General features: G+C 45.1%; 6 non-coding genes across 6 annotated transcripts; all 6 read right to left on the reverse strand.

Annotated features, from left to right (window-relative positions):
- Positions 1-727: 727 nt before the first annotated feature.
- Positions 728-799, reverse strand: trnad-guc (transfer RNA aspartic acid (anticodon GUC)). The gene has a single exon. It is a non-coding gene; the product is annotated as a tRNA-Asp (tRNA).
- Positions 800-7,129: 6,330 nt separating this feature from the next.
- On the reverse strand, positions 7,130-7,201 carry trnad-guc (transfer RNA aspartic acid (anticodon GUC)). Its single transcript has one exon. It is a non-coding gene; the product is annotated as a tRNA-Asp (tRNA).
- Positions 7,202-10,330: 3,129 nt separating this feature from the next.
- Positions 10,331-10,402, reverse strand: trnad-guc (transfer RNA aspartic acid (anticodon GUC)). The gene has a single exon. It is a non-coding gene; the product is annotated as a tRNA-Asp (tRNA).
- Positions 10,403-16,732: 6,330 nt separating this feature from the next.
- On the reverse strand, positions 16,733-16,804 carry trnad-guc (transfer RNA aspartic acid (anticodon GUC)). The gene has a single exon. It is a non-coding gene; the product is annotated as a tRNA-Asp (tRNA).
- A 3,129-nt stretch (positions 16,805-19,933) lies between these two features.
- On the reverse strand, positions 19,934-20,005 carry trnad-guc (transfer RNA aspartic acid (anticodon GUC)). The gene has a single exon. It is a non-coding gene; the product is annotated as a tRNA-Asp (tRNA).
- Positions 20,006-23,134: 3,129 nt separating this feature from the next.
- Positions 23,135-23,206, reverse strand: trnad-guc (transfer RNA aspartic acid (anticodon GUC)). Its single transcript has one exon. It is a non-coding gene; the product is annotated as a tRNA-Asp (tRNA).
- Positions 23,207-25,360: the final 2,154 nt, after the last annotated feature.

Genomic DNA, 25,360 nt, shown 5'->3' on the forward strand with positions numbered 1-25,360 from the left:
CTGAATTAGCACTTAATGTAGAGTATTATTTATTACACTGATGCTGTCTAACAAACTTTAGAACTTATTGTTTATTGCACTTATCATTGTTTAAGATAGACCTCATGCATTTTGTACTTCTAGGCAACAGCAGTGATCCCTGTATTTCTACAGTAATCTCGATCATTTCTATATTGGACTCCAACCTACTGTAATGACTAGGCTGTATTCTATGAGTAAATAACACAGCACCTTTGTAAGTCGCACTGGATAAGAGCGCCTGTTAAATGCCATAAATGTAAATGTAAATGTAACAAGTACATCTCAAGACTTGACACTCAAGTCCCGACACAAGTCAAAAGTGAACACGTACAATCCAAAGGCAAGATGCAGTTACCAAGTACTTCCCTTCAAGTCATAGTCAAGTCACCACATTTAATGTCTTACAATATTCGACACCAGTAAAGCATCTGATGTAGTTTATGAAATTGAAAAAATCTTTCCATCCTCTTAAGTCTCAGCCTTGGTTGTATGCAGGTTTTGTCACGCCTGCTTAGAGATAACATCACCAATGGGCACCAAATTCTCTCTAGGGTGCTTTATCAAAGGATTGATCTACAATGTGCGAGTGTCTTTATTCATCTATGTAGATGAATCTAGAGCAAACGTGGGCATAGGATTCAACTTTATCCTTCCTGAAAAGGGTGCCAAGTCAGAAGTTCCTCTGCAGTGCACTGAAGTAGGAACTCTCCCCGTCGGGGAATCGAACCCCGGTCTTCCGCGTGACAGGCGGAGATACTATCCACTATACTAACGAGGACAGCTACATGCCCGCCAAAAGAAACAGACTGAGATGTACACGTCCCACAGGTTTTGAAGTATTTTATGTCAGTGCGCCTAGAACAAAAAGGTTTTTAAACACATTCTGGTGATGTTGACCCAGTCTTCTTTCTCCTCTTTTAACAATGTCGGTGTGCTGGCTTATCATTTGTATTTCTTTTCCAATTCTTGTAAAAATGCAAAATATTCAAAGCATTTTGGCTATCCCTGTGTGCTAAACACGTGATTGCTCTACACTATGAGTTAGGTCATATGGAATATTTTTATCAGATTTGGCTTTGACTCTCTTTGCAATATGTTTGATTATTCTATTGCAAATTCCTGTACTGAGCTGCACTCTCTTGTCAACATTCAACTTAGGTCAAGCGATGTCCTGCACTAATTTATTATCAATGTGCAAGTTTCAAATTTGTTGACTTACATTTCTGCTCAAATGTACTAATAGCATTCCTTTGAAAGCTTTACATGACACCTTCATCAGCTAGGTGTGATTTTTTTGATTTTTTTTTTAAAGCAGTGTGCATGCAAAATTGCTGAGCCACCTTGAGCCGTCCCACATCTTCGCCTTGGAAACCTTGGATACCACGTTAGTGTTGTAGGTAGCGAATCAATCTAATACTCTGACAAGCTTTTGAGCACCTGTTCAACTAGAATTGACATTAGCTTGCTAAAATAGCGAGTGGACCATTTGTGAGATTCCCAAATCTTTGAATTTACATCTCAGGCCATTTACAACCCTGAATCAATGACAGATGGGGACTCTTAATTGAACTTGAGGAAGACCTAGGACTTAACCCCGAAGTGCCCAAGCTGTGCGACAGCTGCGATGGTCGGGAGGTTACGGCGTTGCACTTGAAATCCAGCGGGGGTCCCCATGCCGTTTCGACTCCTGCGTGTAGTGTGAGGGAATGTTTCTTTCCTGATGGCTTTGCTGGAAGAATGAGTGCACACTGTCCTCTAGTTCTCTTTTTGTATATGCTTGCCATGGCATTTACAGTTATATGTTACATGGTGGGAATTTGAACATATTTACAGTTATGTTACATGGTGGTGGTAGTCCCCACAGTTTATCAGTTTCCCTGATTCAGTGCCCGAACGGCCTGTGGGAAGAAGCTCCTCTTCCGTCTCTCTGTCTTGGTCTTCAGGGAGCGAAAGCACTTCCCTGACCTCAACAGAGAGAAGAGCCTATTGTTGGGATGGGTGGGGTCCTTCACAATCCTCCTGGCCTTGGTCTGGCACCGCTTGTAGTAGATGGTCTGCAGGTCAGGAAGTTCCGTATGAGTGATGCGCTCTGCTGAACGCACTACCCTTTGGAGTGTTTGTCTGTCCTGCTTGTTGCTGTTCCCAAACCACACTGTGATGTTCCCCGTGAGGATGCTCTCGATAGTGCAGGTGTAGAAGTTCCGCAGTACCTTGGAGGGCAGTCTGAAGTCTCTTAGGCGTCTGAGGTGGTAAAGACGCTGACGAGCCTTCTTTGCCAGGGAGTTGGTATGGCGGGACCAGGACAGGTCCTGCGAGATGTGAACACCAAGGTACCTGAAACTATCTACTCTTTCCACCGTGGTTCCACTGATCCTCACGGGTTGGTAGTGCCGCTCCTGCTTCTTGCTGCAATCCACGATCAGCTCCTTTGTCTCACTGACGTTTAGGAGGAGATTATTTTCCTGGCACCAGTTTTCCAGGTGTTTAATCTCCTCCAGGTAGGCCCTCTCATCGTTGTCCGAGATCAGGCCCGTGACAACGGTGTCGTCAGCAAACTTGGCAATGATGGTGGAGCTGGAAGTGGCTGTGCAGTCGTAGGTGTACAGTGAGTAGAGCAGGGGGCTTAGGACACAACCCTGAGGAGCTCCAGTGCTGAGGGTGAGGGTGGATGAGGCACGGTTGCCCACCCGTACTGATTGTGGTCTGTCTGTTAGGAAGTTGGAGATCCAGTCGCACAGGGATGTATGCAGTCCTAGATCCTCCAACTTAGTAGTGAGCAGGGAGGGGATGATAGTGTTAAATGCTGAACTGTGTTACCCCGCTGCTGCGCTCCCTTCATTGGCTTCCAGTAGCTGCACACCTCAGATTTAAAATCTTGATGCTTGCCTACCAAGCCAAAAATGGGCCAGCCCCTTCATACATTGAGTTAATGGTCAAAGCCCGATTCGTAACCTCGCGTTCTTCGAACCTCAAGTATGGCTTGGCTTGAAATGCCATGCTTCAAGTCTCATGGAAGACAAGCGTTGAGACTATTTCCTGTCCTGGCTCACAGATGGTGGAATTAACTTCCGCTTGCTGTCCGGACAGCGGAGTCCCTTGCAGGCTTCAAACACAGACTGAAGACCCATCTATTCATGGAATATTTAAATGACAAATGACCCTGCTCCTTTATTGACAGAACTGAATTAGCACTTAATGTAGAGTATTATTTATTACACTGATGCTGTCTAACAAACTTTAGAACTTATTGTTTATTGCACTTATCATTGTTTAAGATAGACCTCATGCATTTTGTACTTCTAGGCAACAGCAGTGATCCCTGTATTTCTACAGTAATCTCGATCATTTCTATATTGGACTCCAACCTACTGTAATGACTAGGCTGTATTCTATGAGTAAATAACACAGCACCTTTGTAAGTCGCACTGGATAAGAGCGCCTGTTAAATGCCATAAATGTAAATGTAAATGTAACAAGTACATCTCAAGACTTGACACTCAAGTCCCGACACAAGTCAAAAGTGAACACGTACAATCCAAAGGCAAGATGCAGTTACCAAGTACTTCCCTTCAAGTCATAGTCAAGTCACCACATTTAATGTCTTACAATATTCGACACCAGTAAAGCATCTGATGTAGTTTATGAAATTGAAAAAATCTTTCCATCCTCTTAAGTCTCAGCCTTGGTTGTATGCAGGTTTTGTCACGCCTGCTTAGAGATAACATCACCAATGGGCACCAAATTCTCTCTAGGGTGCTTTATCAAAGGATTGATCTACAATGTGCGAGTGTCTTTATTCATCTATGTAGATGAATCTAGAGCAAACGTGGGCATAGGATTCAACTTTATCCTTCCTGAAAAGGGTGCCAAGTCAGAAGTTCCTCTGCAGTGCACTGAAGTAGGAACTCTCCCCGTCGGGGAATCGAACCCCGGTCTTCCGCGTGACAGGCGGAGATACTATCCACTATACTAAAGAGGACAGCTACACGCCCGCCAAAAGAAACAGACTGAGATGTACACGTCCCACAGGTTTTGAAGTATTTTATGTCAGTGCGCCTAGAACAAAAAGGTTTTTAAACACATTCTGGTGATGTTGACCCAGTCTTCTTTCTCCTCTTTTAACAATGTCGGTGTGCTGGCTTATCATTTGTATTTCTTTTCCAATTCTTGTAAAAATGCAAAATATTCAAAGCATTTTGGCTATCCCTGTGTGCTAAACACGTGATTGCTCTACACTATGAGTTAGGTCATATGGAATATTTTTATCAGATTTGGCTTTGACTCTCTTTGCAATATGTTTGATTATTCTATTGCAAATTCCTGTACTGAGCTGCACTCTCTTGTCAACATTCAACTTAGGTCAAGCGATGTCCTGCACTAATTTATTATCAATGTGCAAGTTTCAAATTTGTTGACTTACATTTCTGCTCAAATGTACTAATAGCATTCCTTTGAAAGCTTTACATGACACCTTCATCAGCTAGGTGTGATTTTTTTGATTTTTTTTTTAAAGCAGTGTGCATGCAAAATTGCTGAGCCACCTTGAGCCGTCCCACATCTTCGCCTTGGAAACCTTGGATACCACGTTAGTGTTGTAGGTAGCGAATCAATCTAATACTCTGACAAGCTTTTGAGCACCTGTTCAACTAGAATTGACATTAGCTTGCTAAAATAGCGAGTGGACCATTTGTGAGATTCCCAAATCTTTGAATTTACATCTCAGGCCATTTACAACCCTGAATCAATGACAGATGGGGACTCTTAATTGAACTTGAGGAAGACCTAGGACTTAACCCCGAAGTGCCCAAGCTGTGCGACAGCTGCGATGGTCGGGAGGTTACGGCGTTGCACTTGAAATCCAGCGGGGGTCCCCATGCCGTTTCGACTCCTGCGTGTAGTGTGAGGGAATGTTTCTTTCCTGATGGCTTTGCTGGAAGAATGAGTGCACACTGTCCTCTAGTTCTCTTTTTGTATATGCTTGCCATGGCATTTACAGTTATATGTTACATGGTGGGAATTTGAACATATTTACAGTTATGTTACATGGTGGTGGTAGTCCCCACAGTTTATCAGTTTCCCTGATTCAGTGCCCGAACGGCCTGTGGGAAGAAGCTCCTCTTCCGTCTCTCTGTCTTGGTCTTCAGGGAGCGAAAGCACTTCCCTGACCTCAACAGAGAGAAGAGCCTATTGTTGGGATGGGTGGGGTCCTTCACAATCCTCCTGGCCTTGGTCTGGCACCGCTTGTAGTAGATGGTCTGCAGGTCAGGAAGTTCCGTATGAGTGATGCGCTCTGCTGAACGCACTACCCTTTGGAGTGTTTGTCTGTCCTGCTTGTTGCTGTTCCCAAACCACACTGTGATGTTCCCCGTGAGGATGCTCTCGATAGTGCAGGTGTAGAAGTTCCGCAGTACCTTGGAGGGCAGTCTGAAGTCTCTTAGGCGTCTGAGGTGGTAAAGACGCTGACGAGCCTTCTTTGCCAGGGAGTTGGTATGGCGGGACCAGGACAGGTCCTGCGAGATGTGAACACCAAGGTACCTGAAACTATCTACTCTTTCCACCGTGGTTCCACTGATCCTCACGGGTTGGTAGTGCCGCTCCTGCTTCTTGCTGCAATCCACGATCAGCTCCTTTGTCTCACTGACGTTTAGGAGGAGATTATTTTCCTGGCACCAGTTTTCCAGGTGTTTAATCTCCTCCAGGTAGGCCCTCTCATCGTTGTCCGAGATCAGGCCCGTGACAACGGTGTCGTCAGCAAACTTGACAATGATGGTGGAGCTGGAAGTGGCTGTGCAGTCGTAGGTGTACAGTGAGTAGAGCAGGGGGCTTAGGACACAACCCTGAGGAGCTCCAGTGCTGAGGGTGAGGGTGGATGAGGCACGGTTGCCCACCCGTACTGATTGTGGTCTGTCTGTTAGGAAGTTGGAGATCCAGTCGCACAGGGATGTATGCAGTCCTAGATCCTCCAACTTAGTAGTGAGCAGGGAGGGGATGATAGTGTTAAATGCTGAACTGTGTTACCCCGCTGCTGCGCTCCCTTCATTGGCTTCCAGTAGCTGCACACCTCAGATTTAAAATCTTGATGCTTGCCTACCAAGCCAAAAATGGGCCAGCCCCTTCATACATTGAGTTAATGGTCAAAGCCCGATTCGTAACCTCGCGTTCTTCGAACCTCAAGTATGGCTTGGCTTGAAATGCCATGCTTCAAGTCTCATGGAAGACAAGCGTTGAGACTATTTCCTGTCCTGGCTCACAGATGGTGGAATTAACTTCCGCTTGCTGTCCGGACAGCGGAGTCCCTTGCAGGCTTCAAACACAGACTGAAGACCCATCTATTCATGGAATATTTAAATGACAAATGACCCTGCTCCTTTATTGACAGAACTGAATTAGCACTTAATGTAGAGTATTATTTATTACACTGATGCTGTCTAACAAACTTTAGAACTTATTGTTTATTGCACTTATCATTGTTTAAGATAGACCTCATGCATTTTGTACTTCTAGGCAACAGCAGTGATCCCTGTATTTCTACAGTAATCTCGATCATTTCTATATTGGACTCCAACCTACTGTAATGACTAGGCTGTATTCTATGAGTAAATAACACAGCACCTTTGTAAGTCGCACTGGATAAGAGCGCCTGTTAAATGCCATAAATGTAAATGTAAATGTAACAAGTACATCTCAAGACTTGACACTCAAGTCCCGACACAAGTCAAAAGTGAACACGTACAATCCAAAGGCAAGATGCAGTTACCAAGTACTTCCCTTCAAGTCATAGTCAAGTCACCACATTTAATGTCTTACAATATTCGACACCAGTAAAGCATCTGATGTAGTTTATGAAATTGAAAAAATCTTTCCATCCTCTTAAGTCTCAGCCTTGGTTGTATGCAGGTTTTGTCACGCCTGCTTAGAGATAACATCACCAATGGGCACCAAATTCTCTCTAGGGTGCTTTATCAAAGGATTGATCTACAATGTGCGAGTGTCTTTATTCATCTATGTAGATGAATCTAGAGCAAACGTGGGCATAGGATTCAACTTTATCCTTCCTGAAAAGGGTGCCAAGTCAGAAGTTCCTCTGCAGTGCACTGAAGTAGGAACTCTCCCCGTCGGGGAATCGAACCCCGGTCTTCCGCGTGACAGGCGGAGATACTATCCACTATACTAACGAGGACAGCTACACGCCCGCCAAAAGAAACAGACTGAGATGTACACGTCCCACAGGTTTTGAAGTATTTTATGTCAGTGCGCCTAGAACAAAAAGGTTTTTAAACACATTCTGGTGATGTTGACCCAGTCTTCTTTCTCCTCTTTTAACAATGTCGGTGTGCTGGCTTATCATTTGTATTTCTTTTCCAATTCTTGTAAAAATGCAAAATATTCAAAGCATTTTGGCTATCCCTGTGTGCTAAACACGTGATTGCTCTACACTATGAGTTAGGTCATATGGAATATTTTTATCAGATTTGGCTTTGACTCTCTTTGCAATATGTTTGATTATTCTATTGCAAATTCCTGTACTGAGCTGCACTCTCTTGTCAACATTCAACTTAGGTCAAGCGATGTCCTGCACTAATTTATTATCAATGTGCAAGTTTCAAATTTGTTGACTTACATTTCTGCTCAAATGTACTAATAGCATTCCTTTGAAAGCTTTACATGACACCTTCATCAGCTAGGTGTGATTTTTTTGATTTTTTTTTTAAAGCAGTGTGCATGCAAAATTGCTGAGCCACCTTGAGCCGTCCCACATCTTCGCCTTGGAAACCTTGGATACCACGTTAGTGTTGTAGGTAGCGAATCAATCTAATACTCTGACAAGCTTTTGAGCACCTGTTCAACTAGAATTGACATTAGCTTGCTAAAATAGCGAGTGGACCATTTGTGAGATTCCCAAATCTTTGAATTTACATCTCAGGCCATTTACAACCCTGAATCAATGACAGATGGGGACTCTTAATTGAACTTGAGGAAGACCTAGGACTTAACCCCGAAGTGCCCAAGCTGTGCGACAGCTGCGATGGTCGGGAGGTTACGGCGTTGCACTTGAAATCCAGCGGGGGTCCCCATGCCGTTTCGACTCCTGCGTGTAGTGTGAGGGAATGTTTCTTTCCTGATGGCTTTGCTGGAAGAATGAGTGCACACTGTCCTCTAGTTCTCTTTTTGTATATGCTTGCCATGGCATTTACAGTTATATGTTACATGGTGGGAATTTGAACATATTTACAGTTATGTTACATGGTGGTGGTAGTCCCCACAGTTTATCAGTTTCCCTGATTCAGTGCCCGAACGGCCTGTGGGAAGAAGCTCCTCTTCCGTCTCTCTGTCTTGGTCTTCAGGGAGCGAAAGCACTTCCCTGACCTCAACAGAGAGAAGAGCCTATTGTTGGGATGGGTGGGGTCCTTCACAATCCTCCTGGCCTTGGTCTGGCACCGCTTGTAGTAGATGGTCTGCAGGTCAGGAAGTTCCGTATGAGTGATGCGCTCTGCTGAACGCACTACCCTTTGGAGTGTTTGTCTGTCCTGCTTGTTGCTGTTCCCAAACCACACTGTGATGTTCCCCGTGAGGATGCTCTCGATAGTGCAGGTGTAGAAGTTCCGCAGTACCTTGGAGGGCAGTCTGAAGTCTCTTAGGCGTCTGAGGTGGTAAAGACGCTGACGAGCCTTCTTTGCCAGGGAGTTGGTATGGCGGGACCAGGACAGGTCCTGCGAGATGTGAACACCAAGGTACCTGAAACTATCTACTCTTTCCACCGTGGTTCCACTGATCCTCACGGGTTGGTAGTGCCGCTCCTGCTTCTTGCTGCAATCCACGATCAGCTCCTTTGTCTCACTGACGTTTAGGAGGAGATTATTTTCCTGGCACCAGTTTTCCAGGTGTTTAATCTCCTCCAGGTAGGCCCTCTCATCGTTGTCCGAGATCAGGCCCGTGACAACGGTGTCGTCAGCAAACTTGACAATGATGGTGGAGCTGGAAGTGGCTGTGCAGTCGTAGGTGTACAGTGAGTAGAGCAGGGGGCTTAGGACACAACCCTGAGGAGCTCCAGTGCTGAGGGTGAGGGTGGATGAGGCACGGTTGCCCACCCGTACTGATTGTGGTCTGTCTGTTAGGAAGTTGGAGATCCAGTCGCACAGGGATGTATGCAGTCCTAGATCCTCCAACTTAGTAGTGAGCAGGGAGGGGATGATAGTGTTAAATGCTGAACTGTGTTACCCCGCTGCTGCGCTCCCTTCATTGGCTTCCAGTAGCTGCACACCTCAGATTTAAAATCTTGATGCTTGCCTACCAAGCCAAAAATGGGCCAGCCCCTTCATACATTGAGTTAATGGTCAAAGCCCGATTCGTAACCTCGCGTTCTTCGAACCTCAAGTATGGCTTGGCTTGAAATGCCATGCTTCAAGTCTCATGGAAGACAAGCGTTGAGACTATTTCCTGTCCTGGCTCACAGATGGTGGAATTAACTTCCGCTTGCTGTCCGGACAGCGGAGTCCCTTGCAGGCTTCAAACACAGACTGAAGACCCATCTATTCATGGAATATTTAAATGACAAATGACCCTGCTCCTTTATTGACAGAACTGAATTAGCACTTAATGTAGAGTATTATTTATTACACTGATGCTGTCTAACAAACTTTAGAACTTATTGTTTATTGCACTTATCATTGTTTAAGATAGACCTCATGCATTTTGTACTTCTAGGCAACAGCAGTGATCCCTGTATTTCTACAGTAATCTCGATCATTTCTATATTGGACTCCAACCTACTGTAATGACTAGGCTGTATTCTATGAGTAAATAACACAGCACCTTTGTAAGTCGCACTGGATAAGAGCGCCTGTTAAATGCCATAAATGTAAATGTAAATGTAACAAGTACATCTCAAGACTTGACACTCAAGTCCCGACACAAGTCAAAAGTGAACACGTACAATCCAAAGGCAAGATGCAGTTACCAAGTACTTCCCTTCAAGTCATAGTCAAGTCACCACATTTAATGTCTTACAATATTCGACACCAGTAAAGCATCTGATGTAGTTTATGAAATTGAAAAAATCTTTCCATCCTCTTAAGTCTCAGCCTTGGTTGTATGCAGGTTTTGTCACGCCTGCTTAGAGATAACATCACCAATGGGCACCAAATTCTCTCTAGGGTGCTTTATCAAAGGATTGATCTACAATGTGCGAGTGTCTTTATTCATCTATGTAGATGAATCTAGAGCAAACGTGGGCATAGGATTCAACTTTATCCTTCCTGAAAAGGGTGCCAAGTGAGAAGTTCCTCTGCAGTGCACTGAAGTAGGAACTCTCCCCGTCGGGGAATCGAACCCCGGTCTTCCGCGTGACAGGCGGAGATACTATCCACTATACTAACGAGGACAGCTACACGCCCGCCAAAAGAAACAGACTGAGATGTACACGTCCCACAGGTTTTGAAGTATTTTATGTCAGTGCGCCTAGAACAAAAAGGTTTTTAAACACATTCTGGTGATGTTGACCCAGTCTTCTTTCTCCTCTTTTAACAATGTCGGTGTGCTGGCTTATCATTTGTATTTCTTTTCCAATTCTTGTAAAAATGCAAAATATTCAAAGCATTTTGGCTATCCCTGTGTGCTAAACACGTGATTGCTCTACACTATGAGTTAGGTCATATGGAATATTTTTATCAGATTTGGCTTTGACTCTCTTTGCAATATGTTTGATTATTCTATTGCAAATTCCTGTACTGAGCTGCACTCTCTTGTCAACATTCAACTTAGGTCAAGCGATGTCCTGCACTAATTTATTATCAATGTGCAAGTTTCAAATTTGTTGACTTACATTTCTGCTCAAATGTACTAATAGCATTCCTTTGAAAGCTTTACATGACACCTTCATCAGCTAGGTGTGATTTTTTTGATTTTTTTTTTAAAGCAGTGTGCATGCAAAATTGCTGAGCCACCTTGAGCCGTCCCACATCTTCGCCTTGGAAACCTTGGATACCACGTTAGTGTTGTAGGTAGCGAATCAATCTAATACTCTGACAAGCTTTTGAGCACCTGTTCAACTAGAATTGACATTAGCTTGCTAAAATAGCGAGTGGACCATTTGTGAGATTCCCAAATCTTTGAATTTACATCTCAGGCCATTTACAACCCTGAATCAATGACAGATGGGGACTCTTAATTGAACTTGAGGAAGACCTAGGACTTAACCCCGAAGTGCCCAAGCTGTGCGACAGCTGCGATGGTCGGGAGGTTACGGCGTTGCACTTGAAATCCAGCGGGGGTCCCCATGCCGTTTCGACTCCTGCGTGTAGTGTGAGGGAATGTTTCTTTCCTGATGGCTTTGCTGGAAGAATGAGTGCACACTGTCCTCTAGTTCTCTTTTTGTATATGCTTGCCATGGCATTTACAGTTATATGTTACATGGTGGGAATTTGAACATATTTACAGTTATGTTACATGGTGGTGGTAGTCCCCACAGTTTATCAGTTTCCCTGATTCAGTGCCCGAACGGCCTGTGGGAAGAAGCTCCTCTTCCGTCTCTCTGTCTTGGTCTTCAGGGAGCGAAAGCACTTCCCTGACCTCAACAGAGAGAAGAGCCTATTGTTGGGATGGGTGGGGTCCTTCACAATCCTCCTGGCCTTGGTCTGGCACCGCTTGTAGTAGATGGTCTGCAGGTCAGGAAGTTCCGTATGAGTGATGCGCTCTGCTGAACGCACTACCCTTTGGAGTGTTTGTCTGTCCTGCTTGTTGCTGTTCCCAAACCACACTGTGATGTTCCCCGTGAGGATGCTCTCGATAGTGCAGGTGTAGAAGTTCCGCAGTACCTTGGAGGGCAGTCTGAAGTCTCTTAGGCGTCTGAGGTGGTAAAGACGCTGACGAGCCTTCTTTGCCAGGGAGTTGGTATGGCGGGACCAGGACAGGTCCTGCGAGATGTGAACACCAAGGTACCTGAAACTATCTACTCTTTCCACCGTGGTTCCACTGATCCTCACGGGTTGGTAGTGCCGCTCCTGCTTCTTGCTGCAATCCACGATCAGCTCCTTTGTCTCACTGACGTTTAGGAGGAGATTATTTTCCTGGCACCAGTTTTCCAGGTGTTTAATCTCCTCCAGGTAGGCCCTCTCATCGTTGTCCGAGATCAGGCCCGTGACAACGGTGTCGTCAGCAAACTTGACAATGATGGTGGAGCTGGAAGTGGCTGTGCAGTCGTAGGTGTACAGTGAGTAGAGCAGGGGGCTTAGGACACAACCCTGAGGAGCTCCAGTGCTGAGGGTGAGGGTGGATGAGGCACGGTTGCCCACCCGTACTGATTGTGGTCTGTCTGTTAGGAAGTTGGAGATCCAGTCGCACAGGGATGTATGCAGTCCTAGATCCTCCAACTTAGTAGTGAGCAGGGAGGGGATGATAGTGTTAAATGCTGAACTGTGTTACCCCGCTGCTGCACTCCCTTCATTGGCTTCCAGTAGCTGCACACCTCAGATTTAAAATCTTGATGCTTGCCTACCAAGCCAAAAATGGGCCAGCCCCTTCATACATTGAGTTAATGGTCAAAGCCCGATTCGTAACCTCGCGTTCTTCGAACCTCAAGTATGGCTTGGCTTGAAATGCCATGCTTCAAGTCTCATGGAAGACAAGCGTTGAGACTATTTCCTGTCCTGGCTCACAGATGGTGGAATTAACTTCCGCTTGCTGTCCGGACAGCGGAGTCCCTTGCAGGCTTCAAACACAGACTGAAGACCCATCTATTCATGGAATATTTAAATGACAAATGACCCTGCTCCTTTATTGACAGAACTAAATTAGCACTTAATGTAGAGTATTATTTATTACACTGATGCTGTCTAACAAACTTTAGAACTTATTGTTTATTGCACTTATCATTGTTTAAGATAGACCTCATGCATTTTGTACTTCTAGGCAACAGCAGTGATCCCTGTATTTCTACAGTAATCTCGATCATTTCTATATTGGACTCCAACCTACTATAATGACTAGGCTGTATTCTATGAGTAAATAACACAGCACCTTTGTAAGTCGCACTGGATAAGAGCGCCTGTTAAATGCCATAAATGTAAATGTAAATGTAACAAGTACATCTCAAGACTTGACACTCAAGTCCCGACACAAGTCAAAAGTGAACACGTACAATCCAAAGGCAAGATGCAGTTACCAAGTACTTCCCTTCAAGTCATAGTCAAGTCACCACATTTAATGTCTTACAATATGCGACACCAGTAAAGCATCTGATGTAGTTTATGAAATTGAAAAAATCTTTCCATCCTCTTAAGTCTCAGCCTTGGTTGTATGCAGGTTTTGTCACGCCTGCTTAGAGATAACATCACCAATGGGCACCAAATTCTCTCTAGGGTGCTTTATCAAAGGATTGATCTACAATGTGCGAGTGTCTTTATTCATCTATGTAGATGAATCTAGAGCAAACGTGGGCATAGGATTCAACTTTATCCTTCCTGAAAAGGGTGCCAAGTCAGAAGTTCCTCTGCAGTGCACTGAAGTAGGAACTCTCCCCGTCGGGGAATCGAACCCGGGTCTTCCGCGTGACAGGCGGAGATACTATCCACTATACTAACGAGGACAGCTACATGCACGCCAAAAGAAACAGACTGAGATGTACACGTCCCACAGGTTTTGAAGTATTTTATGTCAGTGCGCCTAGAACAAAAAGGTTTTTAAACACATTCTGGTGATGTTGACCCAGTCTTCTTTCTCCTCTTTTAACAATGTCGGTGTGCTGGCTTATCATTTGTATTTCTTTTCCAATTCTTGTAAAAATGCAAAATATTCAAAGCATTTTGGCTATCCCTGTGTGCTAAACACGTGATTGCTCTACACTATGAGTTAGGTCATATGGAATATTTTTATCAGATTTGGCTTTGACTCTCTTTGCAATATGTTTGATTATTCTATTGCAAATTCCTGTACTGAGCTGCACTCTCTTGTCAACATTCAACTTAGGTCAAGCGATGTCCTGCACTAATTTATTATCAATGTGCAAGTTTCAAATTTGTTGACTTACATTTCTGCTCAAATGTACTAATAGCATTCCTTTGAAAGCTTTACATGACACCTTCATCAGCTAGGTGTGATTTTTTTGATTTTTTTTTTAAAGCAGTGTGCATGCAAAATTGCTGAGCCACCTTGAGCCGTCCCACATCTTCGCCTTGGAAACCTTGGATACCACGTTAGTGTTGTAGGTAGCGAATCAATCTAATACTCTGACAAGCTTTTGAGCACCTGTTCAACTAGAATTGACATTAGCTTGCTAAAATAGCGAGTGGACCATTTGTGAGATTCCCAAATCTTTGAATTTACATCTCAGGCCATTTACAACCCTGAATCAATGACAGATGGGGACTCTTAATTGAACTTGAGGAAGACCTAGGACTTAACCCCGAAGTGCCCAAGCTGTGCGACAGCTGCGATGGTCGGGAGGTTACGGCGTTGCACTTGAAATCCAGCGGGGGTCCCCATGCCGTTTCGACTCCTGCGTGTAGTGTGAGGGAATGTTTCTTTCCTGATGGCTTTGCTGGAAGAATGAGTGCACACTGTCCTCTAGTTCTCTTTTTGTATATGCTTGCCATGGCATTTACAGTTATATGTTACATGGTGGGAATTTGAACATATTTACAGTTATGTTACATGGTGGTGGTAGTCCCCACAGTTTATCAGTTTCCCTGATTCAGTGCCCGAACGGCCTGTGGGAAGAAGCTCCTCTTCCGTCTCTCTGTCTTGGTCTTCAGGGAGCGAAAGCACTTCCCTGACCTCAACAGAGAGAAGAGCCTATTGTTGGGATGGGTGGGGTCCTTCACAATCCTCCTGGCCTTGGTCTGGCACCGCTTGTAGTAGATGGTCTGCAGGTCAGGAAGTTCCGTATGAGTGATGCGCTCTGCTGAACGCACTACCCTTTGGAGTGTTTGTCTGTCCTGCTTGTTGCTGTTCCCAAACCACACTGTGATGTTCCCCGTGAGGATGCTCTCGATAGTGCAGGTGTAGAAGTTCCGCAGTACCTTGGAGGGCAGTCTGAAGTCTCTTAGGCGTCTGAGGTGGTAAAGACGCTGACGAGCCTTCTTTGCCAGGGAGTTGGTATGGCGGGACCAGGACAGGTCCTGCGAGATGTGAACACCAAGGTACCTGAAACTATCTACTCTTTCCACCGTGGTTCCACTGATCCTCACGGGTTGGTAGTGCCGCTCCTGCTTCTTGCTGCAATCCACGATCAGCTCCTTTGTGTCACTGACGTTTAGGAGGAGATTATTTTCCTGGCACCAGTTTTCCAGGTGTTTAATCTCCTCCAGGTAGGCCCTCTCATCGTTGTCCGAGATCAGGCCCGTGACAACGGTGTCGTCAGCAAACTTGACAATGATGGTGGAGCTGGAAGTGGCTGTGCAGTCGTAGGTGTACAGTGAGTAGAGCAGGGGGCTTAGGACACAACCCTGAGGAGCTCCAGTGCTGAGGGTGAGGGTGGATGAGGCACGGTTGCCCACCCGTACTGATTGTGGTCTGTCTGTTAGGAAGTTGGAGATCCAGTCGCACAGGGATGTATGCAGTCCTAGATCCTCCAACTTAGTAGTGAGCAGGGAGGGGATGATAGTGTTAAATGCTGAACTGTGTTACCCCGCTGCTGCGCTCCCTTCATTGGCTTCCAGTAGCTGCACACCTCAGATTTAAAATCTTGATGCTTGCCTACCAAGCCAAAAATGGGCCAGCCCCTTCATACATTGAGTTAATGGTCAAAGCCCGATTCGTAACCTCGCGTTCTTCGAACCTCAAGTATGGCTTGGCTTGAAATGCCATGCTTCAAGTCTCATGGAAGACAAGCGTTGAGACTATTTCCTGTCCTGGCTCACAGATGGTGGAATTAACTTCCGCTTGCTGTCCGGACAGCGGAGTCCCTTGCAGGCTTCAAACACAGACTGAAGACCCATCTATTCATGGAATATTTAAATGACAAATGACCCTGCTCCTTTATTGACAGAACTGAATTAGCACTTAATGTAGAGTATTATTTATTACACTGATGCTGTCTAACAAACTTTAGAACTTATTGTTTATTGCACTTATCATTGTTTAAGATAGACCTCATGCATTTTGTACTTCTAGGCAACAGCAGTGATCCCTGTATTTCTACAGTAATCTCGATCATTTCTATATTGGACTCCAACCTACTGTAATGACTAGGCTGTATTCTATGAGTAAATAACACAGCACCTTTGTAAGTCGCACTGGATAAGAGCGCCTGTTAAATGCCATAAATGTAAATGTAAATGTAACAAGTACATCTCAAGACTTGACACTCAAGTCCCGACACAAGTCAAAAGTGAACACGTACAATCCAAAGGCAAGATGCAGTTACCAAGTACTTCCCTTCAAGTCATAGTCAAGTCACCACATTTAATGTCTTACAATATTCGACACCAGTAAAGCATCTGATGTAGTTTATGAAATTGAAAAAATCTTTCCATCCTCTTAAGTCTCAGCCTTGGTTGTATGCAGGTTTTGTCACGCCTGCTTAGAGATAACATCACCAATGGGCACCAAATTCTCTCTAGGGTGCTTTATCAAAGGATTGATCTACAATGTGCGAGCGTCTTTATTCATCTATGTAGATGAATCTAGAGCAAACGTGGGCATAGGATTCAACTTTATCCTTCCTGAAAAGGGTGCCAAGTCAGAAGTTCCTCTGCAGTGCACTGAAGTAGGAACTCTCCCCGTCGGGGAATCGAACCCCGGTCTTCCGCGTGACAGGCGGAGATACTATCCACTATACTAACGAGGACAGCTACACGCACGCCAAAAGAAACAGACTGAGATGTACACGTCCCACAGGTTTTGAAGTATTTTATGTCAGTGCGCCTAGAACAAAAAGGTTTTTAAACACATTCTGGTGATGTTGACCCAGTCTTCTTTCTCCTCTTTTAACAATGTCGGTGTGCTGGCTTATCATTTGTATTTCTTTTCCAATTCTTGTAAAAATGCAAAATATTCAAAGCATTTTGGCTATCCCTGTGTGCTAAACACGTGATTGCTCTACACTATGAGTTAGGTCATATGGAATATTTTTATCAGATTTGGCTTTGACTCTCTTTGCAATATGTTTGATTATTCTATTGCAAATTCCTGTACTGAGCTGCACTCTCTTGTCAACATTCAACTTAGGTCAAGCGATGTCCTGCACTAATTTATTATCAATGTGCAAGTTTCAAATTTGTTGACTTACATTTCTGCTCAAATGTACTAATAGCATTCCTTTGAAAGCTTTACATGACACCTTCATCAGCTAGGTGTGATTTTTTTGATTTTTTTTTTAAAGCAGTGTGCATGCAAAATTGCTGAGCCACCTTGAGCCGTCCCACATCTTCGCCTTGGAAACCTTGGATACCACGTTAGTGTTGTAGGTAGCGAATCAATCTAATACTCTGACAAGCTTTTGAGCACCTGTTCAACTAGAATTGACATTAGCTTGCTAAAATAGCGAGTGGACCATTTGTGAGATTCCCAAATCTTTGAATTTACATCTCAGGCCATTTACAACCCTGAATCAATGACAGATGGGGACTCTTAATTGAACTTGAGGAAGACCTAGGACTTAACCCCGAAGTGCCCAAGCTGTGCGACAGCTGCGATGGTCGGGAGGTTACGGCGTTGCACTTGAAATCCAGCGGGGGTCCCCATGCCGTTTCGACTCCTGCGTGTAGTGTGAGGGAATGTTTCTTTCCTGATGGCTTTGCTGGAAGAATGAGTGCACACTGTCCTCTAGTTCTCTTTTTGTATATGCTTGCCATGGCATTTACAGTTATATGTTACATGGTGGGAATTTGAACATATTTACAGTTATGTTACATGGTGGTGGTAGTCCCCACAGTTTATCAGTTTCCCTGATTCAGTGCCCGAACGGCCTGTGGGAAGAAGCTCCTCTTCCGTCTCTCTGTCTTGGTCTTCAGGGAGCGAAAGCACTTCCCTGACCTCAACAGAGAGAAGAGCCTATTGTTGGGATGGGTGGGGTCCTTCACAATCCTCCTGGCCTTGGTCTGGCACCGCTTGTAGTAGATGGTCTGCAGGTCAGGAAGTTCCGTATGAGTGATGCGCTCTGCTGAACGCACTACCCTTTGGAGTGTTTGTCTGTCCTGCTTGTTGCTGTTCCCAAACCACACTGTGATGTTCCCCGTGAGGATGCTCTCGATAGTGCAGGTGTAGAAGTTCCGCAGTACCTTGGAGGGCAGTCTGAAGTCTCTTAGGCGTCTGAGGTGGTAAAGACGCTGACGAGCCTTCTTTGCCAGGGAGTTGGTATGGCGGGACCAGGACAGGTCCTGCGAGATGTGAACACCAAGGTACCTGAAACTATCTACTCTTTCCACCGTGGTTCCACTGATCCTCACGGGTTGGTAGTGCCGCTCCTGCTTCTTGCTGCAATCCACGATCAGCTCCTTTGTCTCACTGACGTTTAGGAGGAGATTATTTTCCTGGCACCAGTTTTCCAGGTGTTTAATCTCCTCCAGGTAGGCCCTCTCATCGTTGTCCGAGATCAGGCCCGTGACAACGGTGTCGTCAGCAAACTTGACAATGATGGTGGAGCTGGAAGTGGCTGTGCAGTCGTAGGTGTACAGTGAGTAGAGCAGGGGGCTTAGGACACAACCCTGAGGAGCTCCAGTGCTGAGGGTGAGGGTGGATGAGGCACGGTTGCCCACCCGTACTGATTGTGGTCTGTCTGTTAGGAAGTTGGAGATCCAGTCGCACAGGGATGTATGCAGTCCTAGATCCTCCAACTTAGTAGTGAGCAGGGAGGGGATGATAGTGTTAAATGCTGAACTGTGTTACCCCGCTGCTGCGCTCCCTTCATTGGCTTCCAGTAGCTGCACACCTCAGATTTAAAATCTTGATGCTTGCCTACCAAGCCAAAAATGGGCCAGCCCCTTCATACATTGAGTTAATGGTCAAAGCCCGATTCGTAACCTCGCGTTCTTCGAACCTCAAGTATGGCTTGGCTTGAAATGCCATGCTTCAAGTCTCATGGAAGACAAGCGTTGAGACTATTTCCTGTCCTGGCTCACAGATGGTGGAATTAACTTCCGCTTGCTGTCCGGACAGCGGAGTCCCTTGCAGGCTTCAAACACAGACTGAAGACCCATCTATTCATGGAATATTTAAATGACAAATGACCCTGCTCCTTTATTGACAGAACTGAATTAGCACTTAATGTAGAGTATTATTTATTACACTGATGCTGTCTAACAAACTTTAGAACTTATTGTTTATTGCACTTATCATTGTTTAAGATAGACCTCATGCATTTTGTACTTCTAGGCAACAGCAGTGATCCCTGTATTTCTACAGTAATCTCGATCATTTCTATATTGGACTCCAACCTACTGTAATGACTAGGCTGTATTCTATGAGTAAATAACACAGCACCTTTGTAAGTCGCACTGGATAAGAGCGCCTGTTAAATGCCATAAATGTAAATGTAAATGTAACAAGTACATCTCAAGACTTGACACTCAAGTCCCGACACAAGTCAAAAGTGAACACGTACAATCCAAAGGCAAGATGCAGTTACCAAGTACTTCCCTTCAAGTCATAGTCAAGTCACCACATTTAATGTCTTACAATATTCGACACCAGTAAAGCATCTGATGTAGTTTATGAAATTGAAAAAATCTTTCCATCCTCTTAAGTCTCAGCCTTGGTTGTATGCAGGTTTTGTCACGCCTGCTTAGAGATAACATCACCAATGGGCACCAAATTCTCTCTAGGGTGCTTTATCAAAGGATTGATCTACAATGTGCGAGCGTCTTTATTCATCTATGTAGATGAATCTAGAGCAAACGTGGGCATAGGATTCAACTTTATCCTTCCTGAAAAGGGTGCCAAGTCAGAAGTTCCTCTGCAGTGCACTGAAGTAGGAACTCTCCCCGTCGGGGAATCGAACCCCGGTCTTCCGCGTGACAGGCGGAGATACTATCCACTATACTAACGAGGACAGCTACACGCCCGCCAAAAGAAACAGACTGAGATGTACACGTCCCACAGGTTTTGAAGTATTTTATGTCAGTGCGCCTAGAACAAAAAGGTTTTTAAACACATTCTGGTGATGTTGACCCAGTCTTCTTTCTCCTCTTTTAACAATGTCGGTGTGCTGGCTTATCATTTGTATTTCTTTTCCAATTCTTGTAAAAATGCAAAATATTCAAAGCATTTTGGCTATCCCTGTGTGCTAAACACGTGATTGCTCTACACTATGAGTTAGGTCATATGGAATATTTTTATCAGATTTGGCTTTGACTCTCTTTGCAATATGTTTGATTATTCTATTGCAAATTCCTGTACTGAGCTGCACTCTCTTGTCAACATTCAACTTAGGTCAAGCGATGTCCTGCACTAATTTATTATCAATGTGCAAGTTTCAAATTTGTTGACTTACATTTCTGCTCAAATGTACTAATAGCATTCCTTTGAAAGCTTTACATGACACCTTCATCAGCTAGGTGTGATTTTTTTGATTTTTTTTTTAAAGCAGTGTGCATGCAAAATTGCTGAGCCACCTTGAGCCGTCCCACATCTTCGCCTTGGAAACCTTGGATACCACGTTAGTGTTGTAGGTAGCGAATCAATCTAATACTCTGACAAGCTTTTGAGCACCTGTTCAACTAGAATTGACATTAGCTTGCTAAAATAGCGAGTGGACCATTTGTGAGATTCCCAAATCTTTGAATTTACATCTCAGGCCATTTACAACCCTGAATCAATGACAGATGGGGACTCTTAATTGAACTTGAGGAAGACCTAGGACTTAACCCCGAAGTGCCCAAGCTGTGCGACAGCTGCGATGGTCGGGAGGTTACGGCGTTGCACTTGAAATCCAGCGGGGGTCCCCATGCCGTTTCGACTCCTGCGTGTAGTGTGAGGGAATGTTTCTTTCCTGATGGCTTTGCTGGAAGAATGAGTGCACACTGTCCTCTAGTTCTCTTTTTGTATATGCTTGCCATGGCATTTACAGTTATATGTTACATGGTGGGAATTTGAACATATTTACAGTTATGTTACATGGTGGTGGTAGTCCCCACAGTTTATCAGTTTCCCTGATTCAGTGCCCGAACGGCCTGTGGGAAGAAGCTCCTCTTCCGTCTCTCTGTCTTGGTCTTCAGGGAGCGAAAGCACTTCCCTGACCTCAACAGAGAGAAGAGCCTATTGTTGGGATGGGTGGGGTCCTTCACAATCCTCCTGGCCTTGGTCTGGCACCGCTTGTAGTAGATGGTCTGCAGGTCAGGAAGTTCCGTATGAGTGATGCGCTCTGCTGAACGCACTACCCTTTGGAGTGTTTGTCTGTCCTGCTTGTTGCTGTTCCCAAACCACACTGTGATGTTCCCCGTGAGGATGCTCTCGATAGTGCAGGTGTAGAAGTTCCGCAGTACCTTGGAGGGCAGTCTGAAGTCTCTTAGGCGTCTGAGGTGGTAAAGACGCTGACGAGCCTTCTTTGCCAGGGAGTTGGTATGGCGGGACCAGGACAGGTCCTGCGAGATGTGAACACCAAGGTACCTGAAACTATCTACTCTTTCCACCGTGGTGCCACTGATCCTCACGGGTTGGTAGTGCCGCTCCTGCTTCTTGCTGCAATCCACGATCAGCTCCTTTGTCTCACTGACGTTTAGGAGGAGATTATTTTCCTGGCACCAGTTTTCCAGGTGTTTAATCTCCTCCAGGTAGGCCCTCTCATCGTTGTCCGAGATCAGGCCCGTGACAACGGTGTCGTCAGCAAACTTGACAATGATGGTGGAGCTGGAAGTGGCTGTGCAGTCGTAGGTGTACAGTGAGTAGAGCAGGGGGCTTAGGACACAACCCTGAGGAGCTCCAGTGCTGAGGGTGAGGGTGGATGAGGCACGGTTGCCCACCCGTACTGATTGTGGTCTGTCTGTTAGGAAGTTGGAGATCCAGTCGCACAGGGATGTATGCAGTCCTAGATCCTCCAACTTAGTAGTGAGCAGGGAGGGGATGATAGTGTTAAATGCTGAACTGTGTTACCCCGCTGCTGCGCTCCCTTCATTGGCTTCCAGTAGCTGCACACCTCAGATTTAAAATCTTGATGCTTGCCTACCAAGCCAAAAATGGGCCAGCCCCTTCATACATTGAGTTAATGGTCAAAGCCCGATTCGTAACCTCGCGTTCTTCGAACCTCAAGTATGGCTTGGCTTGAAATGCCATGCTTCAAGTCTCATGGAAGACAAGCGTTGAGACTATTTCCTGTCCTGGCTCACAGATGGTGGAATTAACTTCCGCTTGCTGTCCGGACAGCGGAGTCCCTTGCAGGCTTCAAACACAGACTGAAGACCCATCTATTCATGGAATATTTAAATGACAAATGACCCTGCTCCTTTATTGACAGAACTGAATTAGCACTTAATGTAGAGTATTATTTATTACACTGATGCTGTCTAACAAACTTTAGAACTTATTGTTTATTGCACTTATCATTGTTTAAGATAGACCTCATGCATTTTGTACTTCTAGGCAACAGCAGTGATCCCTGTATTTCTACAGTAATCTCGATCATTTCTATATTGGACTCCAACCTACTGTAATGACTAGGCTGTATTCTATGAGTAAATAACACAGCACCTTTGTAAGTCGCACTGGATAAGAGCGCCTGTTAAATGCCATAAATGTAAATGTAAATGTAACAAGTACATCTCAAGACTTGACACTCAAGTCCCGACACAAGTCAAAAGTGAACACGTACAATCCAAAGGCAAGATGCAGTTACCAAGTACTTCCCTTCAAGTCATAGTCAAGTCACCACATTTAATGTCTTACAATATTCGACACCAGTAAAGCATCTGATGTAGTTTATGAAATTGAAAAAATCTTTCCATCCTCTTAAGTCTCAGCCTTGGTTGTATGCAGGTTTTGTCACGCCTGCTTAGAGATAACATCACCAATGGGCACCAAATTCTCTCTAGGGTGCTTTATCAAAGGATTGATCTACAATGTGCGAGCGTCTTTATTCATCTATGTAGATGAATCTAGAGCAAACGTGGGCATAGGATTCAACTTTATCCTTCCTGAAAAGGGTGCCAAGTCAGAAGTTCCTCTGCAGTGCACTGAAGTAGGAACTCTCCCCGTCGGGGAATCGAACCCCGGTCTTCCGCGTGACAGGCGGAGATACTATCCACTATACTAACGAGGACAGCTACACGCCCGCCAAAAGAAACAGACTGAGATGTACACGTCCCACAGGTTTTGAAGTATTTTATGTCAGTGCGCCTAGAACAAAAAGGTTTTTAAACACATTCTGGTGATGTTGACCCAGTCTTCTTTCTCCTCTTTTAACAATGTCGGTGTGCTGGCTTATCATTTGTATTTCTTTTCCAATTCTTGTAAAAATGCAAAATATTCAAAGCATTTTGGCTATCCCTGTGTGCTAAACACGTGATTGCTCTACACTATGAGTTAGGTCATATGGAATATTTTTATCAGATTTGGCTTTGACTCTCTTTGCAATATGTTTGATTATTCTATTGCAAATTCCTGTACTGAGCTGCACTCTCTTGTCAACATTCAACTTAGGTCAAGCGATGTCCTGCACTAATTTATTATCAATGTGCAAGTTTCAAATTTGTTGACTTACATTTCTGCTCAAATGTACTAATAGCATTCCTTTGAAAGCTTTACATGACACCTTCATCAGCTAGGTGTGATTTTTTTGATTTTTTTTTTAAAGCAGTGTGCATGCAAAATTGCTGAGCCACCTTGAGCCGTCCCACATCTTCGCCTTGGAAACCTTGGATACCACGTTAGTGTTGTAGGTAGCGAATCAATCTAATACTCTGACAAGCTTTTGAGCACCTGTTCAACTAGAATTGACATTAGCTTGCTAAAATAGCGAGTGGACCATTTGTGAGATTCCCAAATCTTTGAATTTACATCTCAGGCCATTTACAACCCTGAATCAATGACAGATGGGGACTCTTAATTGAACTTGAGGAAGACCTAGGACTTAACCCCGAAGTGCCCAAGCTGTGCGACAGCTGCGATGGTCGGGAGGTTACGGCGTTGCACTTGAAATCCAGCGGGGGTCCCCATGCCGTTTCGACTCCTGCGTGTAGTGTGAGGGAATGTTTCTTTCCTGATGGCTTTGCTGGAAGAATGAGTGCACACTGTCCTCTAGTTCTCTTTTTGTATATGCTTGCCATGGCATTTACAGTTATATGTTACATGGTGGGAATTTGAACATATTTACAGTTATGTTACATGGTGGTGGTAGTCCCCACAGTTTATCAGTTTCCCTGATTCAGTGCCCGAACGGCCTGTGGGAAGAAGCTCCTCTTCCGTCTCTCTGTCTTGGTCTTCAGGGAGCGAAAGCACTTCCCTGACCTCAACAGAGAGAAGAGCCTATTGTTGGGATGGGTGGGGTCCTTCACAATCCTCCTGGCCTTGGTCTGGCACCGCTTGTAGTAGATGGTCTGCAGGTCAGGAAGTTCCGTATGAGTGATGCGCTCTGCTGAACGCACTACCCTTTGGAGTGTTTGTCTGTCCTGCTTGTTGCTGTTCCCAAACCACACTGTGATGTTCCCCGTGAGGATGCTCTCGATAGTGCAGGTGTAGAAGTTCCGCAGTACCTTGGAGGGCAGTCTGAAGTCTCTTAGGCGTCTGAGGTGGTAAAGACGCTGACGAGCCTTCTTTGCCAGGGAGTTGGTATGGCGGGACCAGGACAGGTCCTGCGAGATGTGAACACCAAGGTACCTGAAACTATCTACTCTTTCCACCGTGGTTCCACTGATCCTCACGGGTTGGTAGTGCCGCTCCTGCTTCTTGCTGCAATCCACGATCAGCTCCTTTGTCTCACTGACGTTTAGGAGGAGATTATTTTCCTGGCACCAGTTTTCCAGGTGTTTAATCTCCTCCAGGTAGGCCCTCTCATCGTTGTCCGAGATCAGGCCCGTGACAACGGTGTCGTCAGCAAACTTGACAATGATGGTGGAGCTGGAAGTGGCTGTGCAGTCGTAGGTGTACAGTGAGTAGAGCAGGGGGCTTAGGACACAACCCTGAGGAGCTCCAGTGCTGAGGGTGAGGGTGGATGAGGCACGGTTGCCCACCCGTACTGATTGTGGTCTGTCTGTTAGGAAGTTGGAGATCCAGTCGCACAGGGATGTATGCAGTCCTAGATCCTCCAACTTAGTAGTGAGCAGGGAGGGGATGATAGTGTTAAATGCTGAACTGTGTTACCCCGCTGCTGCGCTCCCTTCATTGGCTTCCAGTAGCTGCACACCTCAGATTTAAAATCTTGATGCTTGCCTACCAAGCCAAAAATGGGCCAGCCCCTTCATACATTGAGTTAATG

The sequence above is a fragment of the Electrophorus electricus genome, chromosome 10 (assembly GCF_041902795.1).
Source record: "Electrophorus electricus isolate QZ-2024a chromosome 10, ASM4190279v1, whole genome shotgun sequence".
Taxonomy (NCBI): Eukaryota; Metazoa; Chordata; class Actinopteri; order Gymnotiformes; family Gymnotidae; genus Electrophorus; species Electrophorus electricus.